The sequence below is a fragment of the Lampetra planeri genome, unplaced genomic scaffold (assembly GCF_965212315.1).
Source record: "Lampetra planeri unplaced genomic scaffold, kcLamPlan1.2.h2 scaffold_162, whole genome shotgun sequence".
Taxonomy (NCBI): Eukaryota; Metazoa; Chordata; class Hyperoartia; order Petromyzontiformes; family Petromyzontidae; genus Lampetra; species Lampetra planeri.
The window spans coordinates 142,952-156,280 of NW_027614351.1; positions in this window are offsets into that span (position 1 = coordinate 142,952).

The window sequence follows — 13,329 nt, forward strand, 5'->3', positions numbered from 1 at the left end:
GGGTGTGTGTGTGTGTATCTCGAGTGGGTGCGTGTGTGTGTGTGTGTGTATCTCGAGTTGGTGCATGTGTGTGTATCTCGAGTGGGTGCGTGTGTGTGTGTATCTCGAGTAGGTGCGTGTGTGTATCTCGATTGGGCGCGTGCGTGTGTGTATCTCGATTACGCGCGTGTGTGTATCTCGAGTAGGTGCGTGTGTGTATCTCGAGTGGGCGCGTGCGTGTGTGTATCTCGAGTAGGTGCGTGTGTATCTCGAGTGGGCGCGTGCGTGTGTGTATCTCGAGTAGGCGCGTGTGTGTATCTCGAGTAGGTGCGTGTGCGTATCTCGAGTAGCCCCAACTGAGAAGTGTGCAACGTAGCGCGGCCGGAGATGCCCGCTTTCCAAAAGGGGGACACGGGGAGAGGAACACGAGGAATGGAGAGCACACGCAGCTTCGAGAGAGAAGACGTTGGTGCTTGGGCCGGACGCGTCACGGCCAGGAAGGACTTTGGCCGATGGTCGAGAGTAATAACGGAGCGGCAGCCAAGGGATGGAAACGCGTCCTAGAGGAGATGCAGCCACGAGATTGCCGGGTGGCTGAGTTGATGGTCACACCGCGGGATCGTGGCAGGCGGTGGCTGCTTGGGGGAGGAGGCCTTAATCCAGCAGCGGATGAAACATGGCTGACGATTATGGATATGTTTGAGTGCTAGATTTGAAGCTTTCGTGACTGCAAGGATTCATACTCTTAGGTTTTTTCGGTAAAGTCACGTAGGTGAAAATAAAATAAAAAATAAAAATGAAACGTCGTGATTTATTTTTTTCTTTCTATTATTTATTTTATCATTTTTATTATTTATTTTAATTTTTACCTACGCGACTTTACCGAACAAACCCAAGAGTATGTTTGAGTGCATTTGAGAACCCGCTTATATCAACGGTCGGCCACATGGATTCGAACCTAGGTTCTCAGCGGTGACGCGAACCGCCCAGGGCCAATATCCTCCCCATCGCCAAAGGGGCTCACGGAAGACGAGACCCCCTTTTACCCCCTTCGTAGGGGCCCCCTAAGGCAGCCGTAGAAATCCGGGCAGCCAAACGCCGCGGCTTGGAAGAGACGGAAGAAATCCGTGGACAGCTCGCAGCAGGGGTAAGAGCCCCGCGTGCGTTTCCTAGATGGATGCGGTGACCGCCCCCACCCCCCCCCCCCCCCTTGTCAATTCACCGCTGGATGAGCACGGGTAAATTTGCCGGTTTCAGCTATAACTTGCCACTGATGTGAGTCGTGAGCGGGATCGAGCAACTCTGATCGCTGAGTTCTTAGCGCAGGGTGGCAACTAACGTCGCCACCGCTCATCCACAGTGTCTGTGGATGCTGGCGCGTGTCAATGATGATGTATATCTACTGTAGTATGATGGGGTCAGAACGTGGACGACGCACTGCGAGAGATTTGGAACTTCCCGGATTTCTAATCTCTCCCTCTCTCTTGGAACTTCCCGGATTTCTAATTTATCTCTTGGAACTTCCCGGATTTCTAATCTCTCTCTCTCTTGGAACTCCCCGGATTTCTAATTTCTCCCTCTCTCTTGGAACTTCCCGGATTTCTAATCTCTCTCTTGGAGCGTCACGGATTTCTAATCTCTTTCTTTTTTGGAACTTCCTGGATTTCTTATCTCTCCCTCTCTCTTGGAACTTCCCGGATTTCTAATCGCTCCCTCTCTCTTGGAACTTCCCGGATTTCTAATCTCTTTCTATCTCTTTCTCTTGGAGCGTCACGGATTTCTAATCTCTTTCTCTTTTGGAACTTCCTGGATTTCTAATTTCTCCCTCTCTCTTGGAACTCCCCGGATTTCTAATATCTCCCTCTCTCTTGGAACTTCCCGGATTTCTAATCTCTTTTTTATCTCTTTCTCTTGGAGCGTCACGGATTTCTAATCTCTCTCTCTTCCAACTTCCCGGATTTCTAATCTCTCTCTTCTAACTTCCCGGATTTCTAATATCTCCCTCTTTCTTGAAACTCCCCGGATTTCTAATATCTCCCTCTCTCTTGGAACTTCCCGGATTTCTAATCTCTCTCTCTTGGAACTTCCCGGATTTCTAATATCTCCCTCTCTTGGAAGTTCCCGGATTTCTAATCTCTCTCTCTCTCTCTCTCTTGGAATTCCCAGGATTTCTGATCTCTCCCCCTCTCTTTCAACTTCCCGGATTTCTAATATCTCCCTCTCTTTTGGAAGTTCCTGGATTTCTAATCTCTTTTTATCTCTTTCTCTTGGAGCGTCACGGATTTCTAATCTCTCTCTCTCTCTTGGAACCTCCCGGATTTCTCATCTCTCCCTCTCTCTTCCAACTTCCCGGATTTCTAATATCTCCCTCTCTTTTGGAACTTCCTGGATTTCTAATCTCTTTCTATCTCTTTCTCTTGGAGCGTCACGGATTTCTAATCTCTCTCTCTTGGAACCTCCCGGATGTATAATCTCTCTCTCAACTTCCCGGATTTCTAATCTCTCTCTCTCTTGGAACTCCCCGGATTTCTAATCTCTCTCTCTCTTCCAACTTCCCGGATTTCTAATCTCTCTCTTGGAACTTCCCGGATGTCTCCGCCCGCACCGTAATGCTCGTCAGATGTGCGGGAACTGGCCGCAACTTCACAGCGCTCCAGAGCTGTCATGACTAATTGGGGGGAGGGGCGGGTGCTCGGGTGGAGGATGAAGGGGGGGGGGGGCGAAGGATGGGGGGGGGGTCACGAAGGGGGGGATTCCTGAACTCAACAAAGAAACGTCGTGGTGGCGGTGGTGGCGGTGTTGGTTCCGTGCGTGATTTAAACGCGGGGACAGCAAGAGCTTCCCGACCACCCTTGGTCAGTCCACTGCTGGATGAAGCCGCGGTGTAATGGTGAGCAGCGCGATGGATTTGCTATCCAAAGGCGACTGGCAGGACCCACGCGGTGGGGCAAAGCGTGGGTACTCCCTCCTCTTTCAAGACTTGTGGTCAGCGTGGAATAGAACAGGGTGCCGTGTGGGAGGAGGCTACGACGGCTCTTCATTGGATGATGAGTCTCAGGGTCACGCGCATAAACGCGCACACACCTGTTCCACGTGACCCCTGACCCCACCCCCACCCTCCATCCCTCACACCCCCCTCCCCAAAACCCCCTGACCTCGTCTTCACAGTTCGACCCCTGACACCGACACGCAGCGGGTGCCGGACGCTGAATCACCATCAGCATCATCATCAGCATCGTCGGCAACAATAACACCACCACCACCACGTCGCATAACCACCACCACGTGGCATAACCACCACCACCACCACCACGTGGCATAACCACCACCACCACGTGGCATCACCATCGTCACCATCGTCACCATCGCCATGAACCATGTTCTAGCCAGTGCTGGATGAAGACCTCTCCCACACACACACACACACGCTCACACACGCACACGCTCACACACACACTCACACACACGGACACACTCACACACACTCACACACACACTCACACACACTCACACACTCACACACACTCACACACACTCTCACACACACACTCACACACACACACTCACACACTCACACCACACTCACACGCTCACACACACACACGCTCACACACACACTTACGCACTAACACACACACTCACACACACTCACACACGTGAGCGGAGTGGAGCCGCCAGCTGCTATCGTCATCGGAAGCGCGAGTCGCGCCGCGTCTCATCACCACCACCACATCCACCACAGCCACCACCACAGCCACCACCACAGCCACCACCACCACAACCACCACAACCACAACCACGACCACACCCACGACCACAACCACCACCACCACAGCCACCACCACAACCACCACCACAACCACCACCACAACCACCACCACCACCACTACCACCACCACAACCACCACCACACCCACCACAACCACCACCACCACTACCACCACCACAACCACCACCACCACCACAACCACCACAACCACCACAACCACCACCACAACCACCACTACAACCACCACAACCAGCACGGCTTCTGCTAAAGGAATGACGCGGGTTCCGTGACACCTGATCCTCACCCATCACTCACCACTTACCACTCACCCCTCACTCACCCCTCACTCACTCACCCCTCACTCACTCACCCATCACTCACTACGCTCACGAGCCCTCACTCTTCACCCCCTCACTCACCACTCACTCCACCCCCTCACTCACCCCCTCACTCAACACTCACTCCCTCACTCACCCCTCCTCACTCACCCCCTCACTCACCACTCACCCCCTCACTCACCCCCTCACTCACCACTCACTCGCTCACTCACCCCTCCTCACTCCACCCCTCACTCACCCCTCCTCACTCCACCCCTCACTCACCCCTCCTCACTCCACCCTGTTCACGAGCTCTCGCGACCCTTCACCCTCTATCCTCTCACTCACTCCTCACTCACTCACCCCTCACTCACCACTCACTCACCCCTCACTCACTCACCCCTCACTCACAACTCACTCACTCCTCACTCACTCACCCCTCACTCACCACTCACTCACTCACCCGTCACTCACCCCTCACTCACTCACCCCTCACTCACTCCTCACTCACTCACCCCTCACTCACCACTCACTCACTCACTCACCCGTCACTCACCCCTCACTCACCCCTCACTCACTCACTCCTCACTCACTCACCCCTCACTCACCACTCACTCACTCACTCACTCACCCGTCACTCACCCCTCACTCACCCCTCACTCACTCACCCGTCACTCACCCCTCACTCACTCATCCCCTCACTCACCCCTGAGCCACTCACTCACTCACTCACTCACCCGTCACTCACCCCTCACTCACCCCTCACTCACTCACCCCTCACTCACTCACCCCTCACTCCCCCTTCAGCCACTCACTCACCCCTCACTCACTCATCCCCTCACTCACCCCTCACTAACCACTCACTCACTCACCCCTCACTCACCCCTCACTCACTCACCCCTCAGCCACTCACTCACTCACCCCTCACTCACTCACCCCTCACTCACCACTCACTCACCCCTCACTCACCCCTCAGCCTCTCACTCACCCCCTCACCCAACCCTCACTCACCCCTCACTCTCTCACTCACCCCTCAGCCTCTCACTCACCCCCTCACCCAACCTTCACTCACCCCTCACTCTCTCACTCACCTCTCAGCCTCTCACTCACTCTCTCACTCACCCTCTCACTCCTCCGATTAGCAGGGTTGGCTACGTACGGTACGAAAGAAATTCAACATACATACACCCTCACCACCACTCACAACGAACATCTCACTCACTACCCCTCAGCATCCCTCACCTCCATCAACAAATTGACCATCCCTCACCCACTCCTCACCATCCTCCTCACCACCCCTCTGTGGCTAAGCGCTGTAAGCACCTTCTGTGTGTGTGTCTTCACGATTGCTATCCACCATCCTTCCGTGGTCGCTAAAATAAAGTACCACTCATTGATTCTGCGTAGGAAACTCAACAGTATCGACCTACCCGTGGACCAACCGCTCTCTGTCACAGTAACGTGGAATATCCAGGGCTGTCGACACGTGCTCAAAGAGTCCGTGGAAGCGTTGACAGATTATGTATTTTTCGATTTAAAGCTTTCGTGACTGCAGGGATTCATCTTCTTGGTTCTTTCGGTAAAGTCACGTAGAATGGTGGTGGTTGTGGTGGTGACTTTACCGAAAGAACCAAGAAGAAGATTATGTATTTATGTATTAATTTCCCCTATGGGTGGGTGGGGGGGGGGGTCAGGAAAGCTCTGGGATCGATCTGGGTGCCGGAGACTCCCCCCCACCCACCCACCCCCCCACCCCCCCACCCACCCCCACACCCACCCCCACCCACCCCCCCAGAAACCTTCACGAAGTAACTCGGCCCGTGCCGGCGGCGCTGCGGGTGATTAGAGCGCGCGAGTTGTAATCCACACGATCGCGGGGACAATCACTCTCTCTCTCGCGCGCGCGCGCGCGCCGCCTCGCCCAGTGCCCACCGGTGTGTTGGCCCTCGACCACGAAGCGCCGGCACACGAAGGGAGGGTAGCGTGCGGTGGGAAGCCCATCCCCGGACTTTTGTCTCCACACTGCCGGGGCTTGCGCGCCACACGCGGAGCCCAGGATGGAGAGGGGAGAGAGAGAGCCAGGAGCGGTTGAGAAATTCGCCGCTGATGTTTGGCGCGAGTGGGAGGCGTGTTTGTTAGGGGGGGCGCGCTCGCCGCTGCGCCAAGCGGGGCCAAGCAGGGCCAGGCGGCGGGCATCGTCGCGCGTTGATTGCGGTGGCGTGGCATCGGTGGCACGGCTCGGCTCGTGTCCCGCGGTGGAAAAACAAGCGGGCGCCTCCTGAGCCACTCAGGGCTGGCACGGCGCACGGGGCCGTGGCACGGCTCGGTCGTGCAGTGGAAAAAACAGGCGCAAGCACCTCCTATGTAGGCGATCCGAATGTGCGGAGTTTAACGGGCGGTTTATGTAAGTTGGCTACAATTCACGGAGCACCAATTGATGGCGTTTGTTGTGGAGGGCGTGTGGGTGGGGGCCGTGGGTGGGGGCCGTGGGTGGGGGCCGTGGGTGGAGGCCGTGGGTGGGGGCCGTGGATGGGGGTCGTGGGTGGGGGCCGTGGGTGGGGGCCGTGGGTGGGGGCCGTGGGTGGAGGCCGTGGGTGGGGGCCGTGGGTGGGGGCCGTGGGTGGGGGCCGTGGGTGGGGGCCGTGGGTGGAGGCCGTGGGTGGGGGCCGTGGGTGGGGACCGTGGGTGGGGGCCGTGGGTGGGGACCGTGGGTGGGGGCCGTGGGTGGGGGCCATGGGTGGGGGCCGTGGGTGGGGACCGTGGGTGGAGGCCGTGGGTGGGGGCCGTGGATGGGGGTCGTGGGTGGGGGGCCGTGGGTGGGGGCCGTGGGTGGGGGCCGTGGGTGGAGGCCGTGGGTGGGGGCCGTGGGTGGGGGCCGTGGGTGGGGGCCATGGGTGGGGGCCGTGGGTGGGGGCCGTGGGTGGGGGCCGTGGGTGGGGGCCGTGGATGGGGGTCGTGGGTGGGGGCCGTGGGTGGGGGGCCGTGGGTGGGGGCCATGGGTGGGGGCCGTGGGTGGGGACCGTGGGTGGGGGCCGTGGGTGGGGGCCATGGGTGGGGGCCGTGGGTGGGGACCGTGGGTGGGGGCCGTGGGTGGGGACCGTGGGTGGGGGCCGTGGGTGGGGGCCGTCGGTGGGGGCCGTGGGTGGGGGCCGTGGGTGAGGGTCGCCGTGTGTAGGGGCCGTGGGTGGGGGCCGTGCCTTGTGGAGTGGGGGGCCCTCCCCCCCTCCCCCCCACCCTCCTGTGCGCCTGCGTTGGGCCCTCGTGCGAGGTTCAGAGTTTTCTGGTCGAATCGAAGCCGGGGGCGTTGGGGGGAGTGGTGATAAGATGGGAGGGGGGGGGGCTCCTGTGGGGGCTCTGAATGGTTTGTTCGCTGTAAGGTGCTCGCTTTCGTCCATTCCGTCGGCGTTTTCATTTCTGCTGAAGCGCGATTGTTTTGGCTCCGATTTCTCTTTGCTTCGCCAGCTGCTCCTGCGTTTGCGTCATTTGATTGTTGCCATTTAGGTGAGGCACGTCACTCTTTTGCAAAAGGGCCTCGTCCTGCTTTCTTTAGATCTCCCCTACTTACACAAAATCGACCTGAACACCCGAGTTGAAATGTAATCGGTGCGTGTGTGTTCCTGTTACGCGTTGAAGGGGGTTGCGGGGGTGGGAGGTGTACGCGCTCGTGAGCGCTGGGGCCGATTGCGTTTCAAGTTGAGTTTTCAAGATGACTTTGTTCGTCCAGAGTGAGAGCTCAAGAGAGCGGGGATGAGTCGCATTGTGCTCGAGTGAGCCGGATCATCGCCGTGGCAAAAGCAAGAGGCTAATCACAAGTGCTGTGACAACGAAGAAATCAAATACATATACTCTTTGGTTCTTTCGGTAAAGTCACGTAGGTAGAATAAAAATAGAAATAAAAAAATAATTAAAGTTAATTAAATCACGACGTTTCGATTGCAACACAAGCAATAATCATCAGGTGTGAAAATCGCATTTCTCTCACTTTAGTAAAACAAATTCTAGCTGTGATTTTCACACCTGATGATGATTGCTCGTGTTGCAATCGAAACGTCGTGATTTAATTAACTTTTATTTATTTTTTCTTCCTATTTTTATTCTATTTTTATTTGTATTTTTTTACCTACGTGACTTTACCGAAAGAACCAAAGAGTATAAAGCAAATACAGTTTAACACGTAGGCTTTCGCGTCATAATAAAGGCTTTTGGATTAGATCGCTTAAGTATAAATATGTAGCGACCCTCCACCACCCGACACGGCCAATCAGTAAAAAAAGTGTCACGTTCACAAAACGCCAGTTAGTTACTTCTTCAGCCCACTACATGAATGTTGTGGATTCACTCTTCAAACACAGCGGTGGGCTGAATAAGTTATTTATTGGCGTTTTGTGAACGTGACACTTTTTTTACTGATTGGCCGTGTCGGGTGGTGGAGGGTTTAACGACACATTTATACTTACGCGATCCAACCCAAAAACCTTTCTTATGAAAGCAAATATCATTCGGGGATAAGCAACACAATACATATTAGAGCAAACGTTAAACAAAAACAATTCACGACCTTCTTAAGAATAATAATAATAATATATTTTACTTGTAAAACAAAGGAGATTCTCACGTGTAGAGAGAGAGAGACTTTTTTGACTTTTAAACAACTTTTATTGCCGCCAGCAGCAACAGCACTGGAGGCGATTTCGATATGAAACACACAAAGTCACCAGCAAACAAATGAAAACAAACGCTACAAATCCACGCGCTGTGGCGCTGAAAGCACCGCGCACAACACGAAAGAAAAGTCACGTGGTGGTGGTGGTGGTTGTGGTGGTGGTTGTGGTGGTTGTGGTGATGGTGGCTGTGGTGGTGGTGGTTGTGGTGGTGGTTGTGGTGGTGGTGGTCATCGCGCACGCCACGGTGACGAGCGAGCGCTTCAGAAGGTGAACACGAGGGTGCCGTCCACGCTGGTACAGACAGAGAGGCCGGACCTAATTCTGCCGGTCACGGAAAAGTGGCCACTCTCTGCTGCCCCCCTCGTGTGTGCGATGCTCGCTTAGCAGTAGCACGAAGACAGCCAGGACAAAGGGGGAGGGGGGGGTGTGAAAGCTTTAAGCGGCTTAGCGGGTGAGCTGAGACAAACTCTAAACACCACCGCCTCTCCGTCCCTCTTTCAAGCACGATCCTTCGACACCCACGGCAGCTCATCACACGTGACCACTCGTATTTAAGCCGTCGCGATCGCACACCCTACCTAAACAACTTACTCACCAAAAAAAAAATCTGCCTTCATGTTTTACGAGTAGCAACAACAAGAAGAAGAAAAAAGGTATTTAGAGAAATGGAACATCTGCACTGAGATCGCATGCAGGAAGCATCACCACGCGTGATTAAATAGAACTCGGACGAGGTGCCGCTGGTCGAGCAAGATTACATACAATGTCTAGATTTGAAGCTTTCGTGACTGCAATGATTCATATTCTTAGGTTTTTTCGGTAAAGTCACGTAGGTAAAAAATAAAATTAATAAAAGTAAAATAAAATAAAAATCACGACGTTTCGGAGGCAACGCAAGCTTCCGTCTTCAGGTGGAACCGTCACATCACGACTGCTGCATCAAGTAATTTTAATTTAAAATTTTTACCTACGTGACTTTACCGAAAAAACCTAAGAATACTCAACAATGTCATCTCCTCGCCATCCCGATCCAATCCCTTCAGGGATCGCGTTGCTGCTGCTGCTGCTGCTGCGGTCACCATCCTAGTGCGCCATGGTGGCTAGGAGATGTTAACTACCTCGCCCGGTATGCAGGAAGTCGTGGGTTCGATCCTGATCCTGACGCTTGTATATCTGGAGTTTGAATGCTCTCCCCGTGATCGCGTGGATTTTTGTCCGGGATTTTTGTCCGGGTCTTCCGGGTTTTCGTTCCACATTCAGAAATTATAGAACATTTGACCGCTATAAATGTCCACATGATAGGCCACTTCGTTGAGCTAGCATGTGTAGCTGCCAAGCTTGGTGGTGTTCATTTGGACGCTATAAATGTCCACATGATAGGCCACTTCGTTGAGCTAGCATGTGTAGCTGCCAAGCTTGGTGGTGTTCATTTGGACGCTATAAATGTCCACATGATAGGCCACTTCGTTGAGCTAGCATGTGTAGCTGCCAAGCTTGGTGGTGTTCATTTGGACGCTATAAATGTCCACATGATAGGCCACTTCGTTGAGCTAGCATGTGTAGCTGCCAAGCTTGGTGGTGTTCATTTGGACGCTATAAATGTCCACATGATAGGCCACTTCGTTGAGCTAGCATGTGTAGCTGCCAAGCTTGGTGGTGTTCATTTGGACGCTATAAATGTCCACATGATAGGCCACTTCGTTGAGCTAGCATGTGTAGCTGCCAAGCTTGGTGGTGTTCATTTGGACGCTATAAATGTCCACATGATAGGCCACTTCGTTGAGCTAGCATGTGTAGCTGCCAAGCTTGGTGGTGTTCATTTGGACGCTATAAATGTCCACATGATAGGCCACTTCGTTGAGCTAGCATGTGTAGCTGCCAAGCTTGGTGGTGTTCATTTGGACGCTATAAATGTCCACATGATAGGCCACTTCGTTGAGCTAGCATGTGTAGCTGCCAAGCTTGGTGGTGTTCATTTGGACGCTATAAATGTCCACATGATAGGCCACTTCGTTGAGCTAGCATGTGTAGCTGCCAAGCTTGGTGGTGTTCATTTGGACGCTGTCTTTCCGACAGCCCTGTTCTTCACCCGAGGACGGCTGCTTGCGTTGTGGCCGAAACGTCGTGAGAATTGTATTTTATTATGTTTTCTTTTTTATTATTTTATTATTTCCCTTCTACGTGACTTTACCGAAAGAATCAAGAAGAGGGCCTTACCTGGTTAAATAAAATAAAGTTTTTAGTTTTGCTGCTGCTGCTGCTGCTTTGCCAACGGAGTGGAATAACGCACACGTCCAGGATGATAACCACCTCCTCATTTGAGAACCCAAACATCATCATCGCACCTCGTCCTGCCTCTCAGAGTCCCCCTCGAACACACACCAGTGGCGTAACAATCAACCACCGCATCAGATCATCGGCAGGCCGATTTTGCACATCTTCGTCACGGATAGAGAACGCACGGCAAGCCAGAGCAGTGCGCTGTTGGCCACGCGACTCAAACTGTGGACCATGGTGCATTGTTTCGATTTAAAGCTTTCGTGACTGCAGGGATTCATCTTCTTGGTTCTTTCGGTAAAGTCACGTAGAATGGAAATAATAAAAAAATAAAAATAAAACATATAAAACAATACAATTCTCACGACGTTTCGACTGCAACACAAGCAATCGTTATCAGGTGTGGAAACATTTTCTTGCTGTGTTTATCCTGACGTTGCACTCCTCCCAGGTTTATTTTTTTAAAATGTTGTTCTAACTTTGTAACCCGCCCCGACTGGACATCTTTGAAAAACAGCTTCACAGCTTATCCCCCCCCCTAGGTAGACTCGGCCTTAAATGAGGCCGTGGTGCGGTGTGTAAACATCGCACCTGGGGAGACAGAGGGCGGCTTCGCGAAGTGCTGGCCACACCACGCCCTGGTATATGCCGCATTGGCCTCCATAGGTGCTCGCAAACAGCACTTGCCCCAACAGCTGGTTAGAGGCTATACGGGGGACCTTTTGTTGCCTTTGGAGTTTGTATGTTCCCCGTCTGTTCTGCGTGGGCTTCCTCCCGGTTCTCGGGTTTGCTGCCATCGCGAAACACTGCTCACTGTCTTGGGTCTGAGCGTGGCTTTCTTGGCTAAAGCATGAAATCGCCAACCTGCTTGGAGAGACGCAACAGGGGAACAGCGCAGTGCGCTAACCACTGCGCCACCGCTCTGAGCGTTCACCCACCACCCACAGCCCCCCCCCCCACACTCACACACGGTGCCCCCCACTCTCACACCCCACGCCCCCCCCCCAACACTCACACCCCGCCCCCCCCCACACAATCACGCACGCGTGGGCGCCGCTGCGTCAATTGAAGCGAATGAGAGCGCAGCTTCGGGTTTCACTTCCCTCCAATTAAATAAACGACGGAGCGACTGAAGGAGGGAGTTGGGGGATGTTGGGGGAGAGAGTTGGGGGAGAGCGGGGAGAGCGGGGAGAGAGTTGAGGGAGAGTGGGGAGAGAGTTGGGGGAGAGTGGGGAGAGAGTTGGGGAGAGCGGGGGAGAGTTGGGGGAGAGTGGGGAGAGTGTTGGGGGAGAGTGGGGAGAGAGTTGGGGGAGAGCGGGGGAGAGTTGGGGGAGAGTGGGGAGAGTGTTGGGAGAGAGTGGGGAGAGAGTTGGGGGAGAGTGGGGAGAGAGTGGGGGAGAGCGGGGAGAGAGTGGGGGAGAGTGGGGAGAGAGTTGGGGAGAGCGGGGAGAGAGTGGGGAGAGAGTGGGGAGAGAGTTGGGGGAGAGTGGGGAGAGAGTTGGGGGATGTTGGGGGAGAGAGTTGGGGGAGAGCGGGGAGAGAGTTGAGGGAGAGCGGGGAGAGCGGGGAGAGAGTTGAGGGAGAGTGGGGAGAGAGTTGAGGGAGAGCGGGGAGAGCGGGGAGAGAGTTGAGGGAGAGTGGGGAGAGTGTTGGGGGAGAGTGGGGAGAGAGTGGGGGGAGAGTGGGGAGAGTGTTGGGGGAGAGTGGGGAGAGAGTGGGGGGAGAGCGGGGAGAGTGGGGAGAGAGTGGGGGGAGAGCGGGGAGAGTGTTGGGGAGAGCGGGGAGAGTGTGGGGGGAGAGTGGGGAGAGAGTGGGGGGAGAGTGGGGAGAGAGTGGGGGGAGAGTGGGGAGAGAGTTGGGGGAGAGTGGGGAGAGAGTGGGGGGAGAGCGGGGAGAGTGTTGGGGAGAGCGGGGAGAGAGTGGGGGGAGAGCGGGGAGAGAGTGGGGGGAGAGTGGGGAGAGAGTTGGGGGAGAGCGGGGAGAGAGTTGGGGGAGAGTGGGGAGAGAGTGGGGGGAGAGTGGGGAGAGAGTGGGGGGAGAGTGGGGAGAGAGTTGGGGAGAGCGGGGAGAGAGTTGGGGGGGAGCGGGGAGAGTGTTGGGGGAGAGTGGGGAGAGTGTTGGGGGAGAGCGGGGAGAGTGTTGGGGGAGAGTGGGGAGAGTGTTGGGGGAGAGCGGGGAGAGTGTTGGGGGAGAGTGTTGGGGGTGGTGGCACCTGCCGCGTGCAGGAGCGCGTGGCCGCGATGATTGCCCCCCACCCCCCCACCCCCCCCGCTCACGCTGCCCCCTTCTCGAGTGTCCTCTACAAATTGCGGCGGTAACTCGA